The sequence below is a fragment of the Thermobia domestica genome, chromosome 13, assembly GCF_964235325.1.
Source record: "Thermobia domestica chromosome 13, izTheDome1.hap1.1, whole genome shotgun sequence".
NCBI lineage: Eukaryota > Metazoa > Arthropoda > Insecta > Zygentoma > Lepismatidae > Thermobia > Thermobia domestica.
This window is the reverse complement of record NC_137466.1, coordinates 68,332,113-68,340,364: the sequence shown is the minus strand read 5'-3', so window position 1 is coordinate 68,340,364 and position 8,252 is coordinate 68,332,113. Positions and strand designations below refer to the sequence as shown.

The 8,252-nt window shown below is 35.8% G+C and overlaps 1 pseudogene; it reads right to left on the bottom strand.

The window, feature by feature from the left end:
* Window positions 1–2,782: 2,782 nt before the first annotated feature.
* LOC145669206 (L-threonine ammonia-lyase pseudogene) lies at window positions 2,783–4,943 on the bottom strand (annotated as a pseudogene).
* Window positions 4,944–8,252: the final 3,309 nt, after the last annotated feature.

Here is an 8,252-nt window from a genome sequence, read left to right as displayed (position 1 = left end):
ATCTAATTACAACGAATTTAAAATCAATTTATTTAATCATATTTCAGGTACTGCAAACAAATTGTATGTAGAGTTTGCAGGACAGTCTGAAGTGAATGCACCTGATATTATAGTGGAACTGCCACCACCCGTTCGGCCAATAGGCTAGAGTAGAGTGTCTGAACAATTGTGGTTTCAAGTGGATTTTGGTTCTTATAATTGAGTAACATTGAGGTACATAAGTAATAGGTCGAGACCGTTTCCACGAATAAGTCAATATTTTCTAATTTAGTAATTCCATATGTTATCTTCTGATAGGCCTGTCTACTTTACTTGCAAAGAATTAGAAAATAGTATGCTCAACATATGATCAATTTTGTAACTGTTTTGGAGCCTTTATTCTTTGTTTTTTTCTTTAGGATTTTAAGAATAGACTAACAAATAGAATATTGTTATAGTGTTCTTTTCATACTTTAGTTATTGCTAAGCTTACGAATTTTTCAATAAATAAATAAGGTTAACCTTCCGATTAATATTAGGTTCAATATGAGGTTAAAAGCCTGATTAGAGTAAGTATTAAAATTTCCATTCTTTTCTTTCACACGCTTTTATATATATATATATATATATATATATATATATATATATATATATATATATATATATATATATATATATATATATAAAACAAATCTGGATATACAAAATAAATCTTAGAATAATTATTTGTGACTTTATTTCTGTGAATTACCATATTAGAAATATATGTTTCAAGGTACATGAGGCTGTGTTCCAAGGTACATGAGTATTTGTACCATGGAACACTTTCTTGGGAATTTTTGAAAGCTTAAAAACATAACGAAGAACGGAAATAAGAACTTAAATAATGGCACAATTTCATTCAGAAAACATCCAAGTTTAAATGCACTGCAATAAAATTGCAGAAATAACTGTTGGTAATATTATATCTTGGAAAACGCAAAAAGTGTTCCATGGTACAACAGTTTCCCCTACATGTATGCCATCTGGATCCTGGGAGCCACATCACCATGGCATACACATATATGCCACTGGTGGTGAAGAGGTTAATGAAACAGAAAAGACTATGAAAGACTTTTTTAAAATAATATGTTAAACAGTACCTCATTTGTGTTGTGTTTTGTATTGTGTTTAACGTATGTATGTATCAATATCAAACCGCATTTTATTTACTACATTATGTCTAATTTCTTATGCATTATGTATGTATAATTATACTTACTGTACCAAGGTGACCAGACGTCCCCTTTTAGGCGGGACAGTCCCTTATTTTCAACTGTTGTCCCGATTTTTTCTGATTCTCAAACGGGACGCCTAAATGTCCCGTTTTTAAGCAAAAATGACCCAGGTGTCCCGTAATTATTATTCAAAATATAAATGGTCAATGCAAATTCTACACTCTTCCGTACCAACACTCATTGGGAAGGTTGAGCTGTGTCTGGAACCTCTGAATGTTCAAATGGGAATTGAGTGTTCTGTGCTTTGAGTAGTACTTAAGTTAGAAACGCTGTGTTATCATTTTTACTTGTGTATTTTGTAAATTAAAAACACTGCTGAGTCCCAAAATGCAATGTGGAATGACCCCACCTCTCCGTCGCCGATTCGTGTGCGTCCCGTTTTTGAAAGTAAAAGTTCTAGTCACCTTGTACTGTACTGTACTCGTATGTCCAATAAAAATAATAAATACAATAATGATGAATAATCTAATAAAGAGAAATAATCAATAAACAACAATAATAAATACTGTACAAATTTTCTATGTATCCATCTGTATTAACCGAGTTTTTGCTTAACCGAGTTAGATCTGGTGCACATTAGCTCGGATAATCGGTGCTCTACTGTATTTCAATGTTTCGGACATCAAATCATTGTAGACAGGCTGTACCTGTGCTCCTTCTCTCTCTCTCTCTCTCTCTCTCTGAGACTATGGTCTCAAGGACGTAAAAGTGATACAAGGGCAATCTTTTCTTATTTGGGAAAATATGGGTTCTGTTAAGCAACAGAATAAGAAGTCATGAAACAGCATTGGTTTACCATAAGCAAATCAGCAAGCAAAGGAATCAGAATGGCAGTCACCATAAGATAGGTCTTGTTTCCTCGGTAGACTAGGGTTGCCAATTCAGCCACTTTGTAGCTAGATCTGACCATTTTGAGAACCTGGCTAGCCACAAATCTTCGAGAAAGCCAGTAGTAGCTTTTCTAGCCATATGCATTTTGTTTTTAGCCATTTTTTGAGTTTAGCTACTTTTTAATATATTAGGTGTGTCATCTGGCAATTTTCTGAAGTTTGATTCATTCTCTAAGTGGTAACATTCTAAATCCCACTGCTGAAATTGACATCCTAAAAGATAGCATTCACAGTCATATTAATCCCCTCCCCTTAATTCACTTACACAGTAGAGAGTGGGTTCACAACCTGTAAGTTATCAGCAGACGCCGAGAAAAAAAAATCGGGGAAGACATGTAAGTTTTAGTAAAAAAAAAAAAAATCAGAAGAGACTTCCTGAAAATATAGACACCCTCCGGTAAATGTCTCTTTTCAGTATCAATGAGGATTTGAAACCAGTGAAACAGTTCTTTACTGACTTAGGTTTGGTTTTTACTTGACGATTTGAAGATAATATCGAAAAAAAACTGAAGAATCAGTGGCGAACATAAATTTATTTCATGAAATGAGTCTTCAACTGAAGAATAGTTGCAAGAAATAAATTAGTATATAGATGCTTGAGAACAGAGTCTATGTTCAGAATTAGTTTCGTTGGCTTTTATTCATACTAACGCTTACACATTCGAACCCAGAAGTGAAGCGTGCATTCAACCAAGTAAATATATATATAAAAGGTTGAAAACAAAGACGCCTTCATTAATTTTAAGAGTGAGATTTGTGTTGCGCCGTATGCAGAAGTTTATATATATATATAGAAGAAGATGATGATGATAACATTTATTTCTGTTACGGGATGTCAGTTTTAATTTTATGTTATTATAGGTTATTATGTTATTTAAGAAGAATTGTTTAGCTTTCTCTCAACCTGCAAAAGGTGCCCCAATATTGCCATTTCTGGTCATTTTGTACCTATTGATTTTAGCCACCTTTTCTCATCGGGTGTTGGCAATACTACGGAAGATTATCAGTTAATAAGAAAGTGTTACTGTCATTGGTTCTAAATAAACCGTCTAAATTCATGTACGGTAAGAATTTTGGTGAATCAAAATCTCGTATTAAAATGTAGTTACACAAAGATGCTTTACCTTCCACTTTTAATACACTAACAGTAAACATGAAATAAGTTACGAAAGAAGAAGTGTTCCTTTGGGTAGTTTACCATCATTAATTTGCCATTCGCTACTATAAACCATTCGCTTCTACATAAGTCTTTCACTGATATCGGCATCGTTACCTGCGATATTATGGCACCGTGTAATTCGGCAATACAGTTAATGTCAAAACTTTTTTTTTCTTTCTTCAGAAAATTGCCATCAATACAATAAGTCAATGTTTACACTTCTAATGTGACTGGCATTGAGAAATTATAAAACTCAGCAGATGGATAACGCTGTATCACTGCGTGTTTCACATACTCAGCTTGATTATTGTCTACAGTTTCAATGAGTACTTTAACCTGCATGTTAAACGCATCCGCTTTTGGACTGGATCGTTCTCGATAAATATCCTTAATTTGCACACCAAGACTAGAAAGTAGAGATGACAGTTCGGTAATCCCATTTGCATTATTTTCAATAACCACACTGAATTTCTGCAACCTTCCAGCCGTTTGTAATCCACGATCAAAGCATTTACCCAAAATATTGGTATCAATATTGCCACCGGTTAAAATAGCCACCACCTTCTTACCGGTTAATTCTTTTACTTGTCCAGCTAATATTGCGGCTATACAGATAGCTCCAGCACCTTCCACGATTGCTTTTTCCAGTTCAGTAAGCTGGAGAATGGCGAATGGGATCCACTCGTCACGAACTACAACAACTTTATCCACAAGAGGAGCCGCGGTAGCGAAAGAATTGTAGCCTACCAAAGGCACTGCCAGACCGTCAGCAAGAGTTCTTCTGCTTGGCGTATAAGTGGGCTTTCCATTTTTCATAGAATTGAAGAAACTAGGACATTTGTCTGACTCAATACCATAAACTTTACACAGTGGATTGATGCTCTTAACAGCTTGACAAACTCCTGCAAGAAGTCCTCCTCCCCCGACACCAACTAAAACAGCATCCGCGTTCGGCACTTGTTGCATGATTTCCAGGCCACAAGTGCCCTGACCAGCAAGAATATGTGGATGATCGTAGCCATTAATATAGGTAAGCCCTTGTTCCATAGCTGTTTTCATCGCGTAATGTTTTGATTCATCAATATCTTTCCCTTCAATGATTATTCTTGCTTTGAAGTAACGGCATCGTTGAATCTTCAAGATTGGAGCAGACACAGGCATTACCACAGTTATAGGAATGTTGAGGTTTAGCCCGTGGTAAGCAATAGCCTGAGCATGGTTACCAGAAGATGCAACAATAACCCCTGTCCTCTTTTGTTCGTCAGTCAACATCAGCAAAGCATAAAGAGCTCCTCTTTCTTTGAAACTCCCTGTATATTGAAGGAATTCTTTCTTTAAATATAGTTGAATTCCAGTCATGCTACTCATATGTGACTTCACGCATGGCGTCGTGGGCAGTGCATCTTTTATTTTGAATGCCGCTGCAGAGACGTCTTCAAAGGTGACCACTCGAGGATGTTTTGGAGTGCACCAAGGGTCTTCAATTTCTTCTATCATTATGATGACTACCTAAACAATTTAAATTGATTTCCATAACTGCTAACTATTACTTTTCATAAAAAGTGAAGACAGTATTCGAGTTATTACAATTATTCCATATAGCATGGTAAAACGTTCATTTGACATTTTATTTGAAGTGGGAATCTTGGCAACTGTATCGTTGTTGAGTACTGATTGTTACACAAAATTCAACACTGTGAAATTTCTTGTATGTTTCCACGAGGAATAGTCAGTGTGTTACCACCAATTAAAGTAACCGTAACTCTCACGCCAGTCAGTCATTTTTCTTGTTTAGCTTAAGAGTCTTCATCCCGGCGAAATTAAAATACCGCTAATTTTACAGTAATTATGTGATATCTTCAAATAGATAAAAGATAATTGAAATATGAAACAAGAGCGCCCTAGACAATATTATTTTGCGTGAGGTGCCGTTATCACAAGTCACCTAGTGGCTTTTCGTTTTCAGCTGTTTAGAAACGCGAAAATAAATGCCGATTTTCAAAATGGCTCGAAATCGAAAGCAGATAAGTGAGTAGTGATAACAATTTCTCATGTAAAATAATATTGTCTAGGGCGCTCTTGTTCCACATTTCGATTATCTTTTATCTATTTGAAGATATCACATAATTACTGTAAAATTAGCGGTATTTTAATTTCGCCGGGATGAAGACTCTTAAGATATAACTCCAGACCCTTCCCCAATTGCTATTTTACCAGGCCAACCAGCTAGAGAATTGTAAATGGGATCTATTTGTCCTAGGTACAACAATTTTATCCACAAGAACCGCTGCAGTGGTGAATGAATTATAACTATCCATAGCCGTTATTAAATTTACCACTTTATGGGTTATTGCGTGATACGTTAAATAAGTCTTCAAGCCTATCACAGTCACTGCTATACCAGTCACAACCAAGGGCGCCGATTTCTCTGTAAATTTGGGGGGGGGGGCATTCAGATGCAGAAGGTATATATATGTAACGATTTTAAGACAAATTGCATTCAAATTATACCAAATATTGTATATTCATAAATACAATAGGGGGACCACATGAGCTTTGCGTTGCCCGGCCCCCAGGATCGGCGCCCTTCGTCACAAGAATTCTTTCGCTTCATGTATAACATGTATAAATGGACTTCTAATTTTTTGGAGTTCATCTTGTGTTACTCTACAAGCATACATTGTTCTCAATTTAGTGATTTTGCATGTATGTCTGACGGGATTTATTTTTTGTCAAGTGGTTAGTGGGACATTTAGTGATCTTTATTTTTTTTCTTTTTTTTAAAAAAAAATCAAATTTTCAAATCTTTGACGAAGTCAGCTATTCAGCATTAATTAATGACACTTAAGATTACATACATTTTGTATTCGATAATACAATTATAAATTCTGTTTGAACTAAATAGAATTTGACTATATAACATTGGTGTGCAGTACTTTTTAATCTTTCTCAGGTAATTTTTCACATTAAATCCTATTTAGTGGGAAATTTGGTGATTTTCGTACACTGAGAAAAAAATCCAGGTGGCGTACTTAAAAAGGTACGTAACATGCGTAATTTGTGTAGTTTTTGGACTTAACGTATAACTGAAAACGCATGTTTTATAATACTTTCCGTATAAATGTTCCATCTATACGTACTTTCCATATGAAACAATATAGGCGGTGAGGATCTCACATACAAATGGACGTATATAACATATGGCTGACGAAGGTAACATAAGTGTATGTATGTGATATACGGAAAATGTTAGATGTCAGACATCCTGCAACGGCATGATGTAACATCTAAGGGACAGACATCCTGCTAGCATACGGATAACGTATGCTCCTCACTGATTTCTGTAGTAAGCAAGAGGATTCCGTGTATTTGTACAATATAACGCTGTCCGGAAAACGGATTTTTCTCCGTGTATACTTTGTATAACGAGTTTCTAGTTCGTTTGCAATGCTGATTTAGCTGGGAATCGTGTGTGTATGCTTATTGGAAAATCTTGTCCACCCCCCACCCCCCCTCCAGGTAAAACCTAAAATTACGATAGTGATTGTATTTAGCTTCGTTTGGAACTGAAAATAATAATAACCAAGGTGATTGTTATAAAAATCGGATTGCAATAAATCTTCTCTTATTACAGGTTACATGTGCTGAAGAGGACGATTGAATTATGACATTGAAGAAAGATGATGGAGTGATGGTGTAAGTAATATTGTTATGTTCCACGTGCTCGGATTTGCAAACACCCAACATGTGTTCTTATTTATAAACAACAATCACGTGCACCTTATTATGGAGTACTACAGCTGCAGATGAGACGGAAATGACAGTGACACTACCAGCCATATGACGACGAGAGAACAGCAGCGCCACCATCGCACCTAGAGGATTTCAACGACAGATATCAGTCTTGACTGGCCAACCCCTCCTCTAGGTTGCTCTGGTGCTCTAACCCAAAGCCTCTAGTTTGCTTGGGAACTCTAGGTTTTTCCTTCTTCCCGCTTAGCTTGCTTTTGAGCTCTGTCGTTATTCCTAACTTCAGTTGCTTAGCTTGCTTCGGAGCTCTGTGACTCTTTACCCCCTCTCTGCTTGCTTCGGAGCTTTGAGGATTCCTAATTCACTCCACCTAGCTCCCTTCGGAGCTGTGAGGAGATCATGCTCTAGGCTGCTCGGGCCTTAGGTCACCTTTCTCTATCTTATTTTAGAGAACATATTTTTGTTGTATTTCTGTAAAATGTTATTTATAGAGGATTTTATAATAAAAATCAATAGTGGGAAAACGATTCCGGACTGTAATTTGCTCTTCCTATCCTCTATTTACTCCTGCACAAGCAGAACTTTACAATGTGTTTATGGTTTGTATGCAATACAGTAGGACACAGTGGTTCCCGATTACTTCAGAGTTGCGGATCACTTTTTTTATTTTTAGGCCAAAATATGGACCCCACTTCTCTAAATTTTGGTATCTGCCTGGTAGTTGTTGAGAGGTGCATAGCAATACTAACAACTGAGTTACAAACTTTTATTTGTATTATAAGCATACAACATAAAGCGTATACATACCAAGGGTTCATGGCATTACTTACATCTTCTATAAATTACTATATGTAAATAATGCTACGGACTTCCTAAATTTGTTTCACAAACCCATAGGAATGGGCAGACCATCAATTGGAAAAGACTACAGTAGGATATCTAATATCAGAAACTATGGATGCTGTTTAATTTGAGTGCACGTTTAATTTTTAGGATGAGAAGAGAGGTCATTTAAAGATAAATGTGTATAGATTTTAAAAGTTTAGGGCGCCATTTTCTTACCTTGTATTTTCGTTTCTTTCAATGTAGTGTCAATTATATCCACACCAATAAGACTGGAATTTTTGTCTACAAATGTAATTTATATGTATTAAAGAATATGCTTATTGAATAAACAAACAAATACAAAAATATATA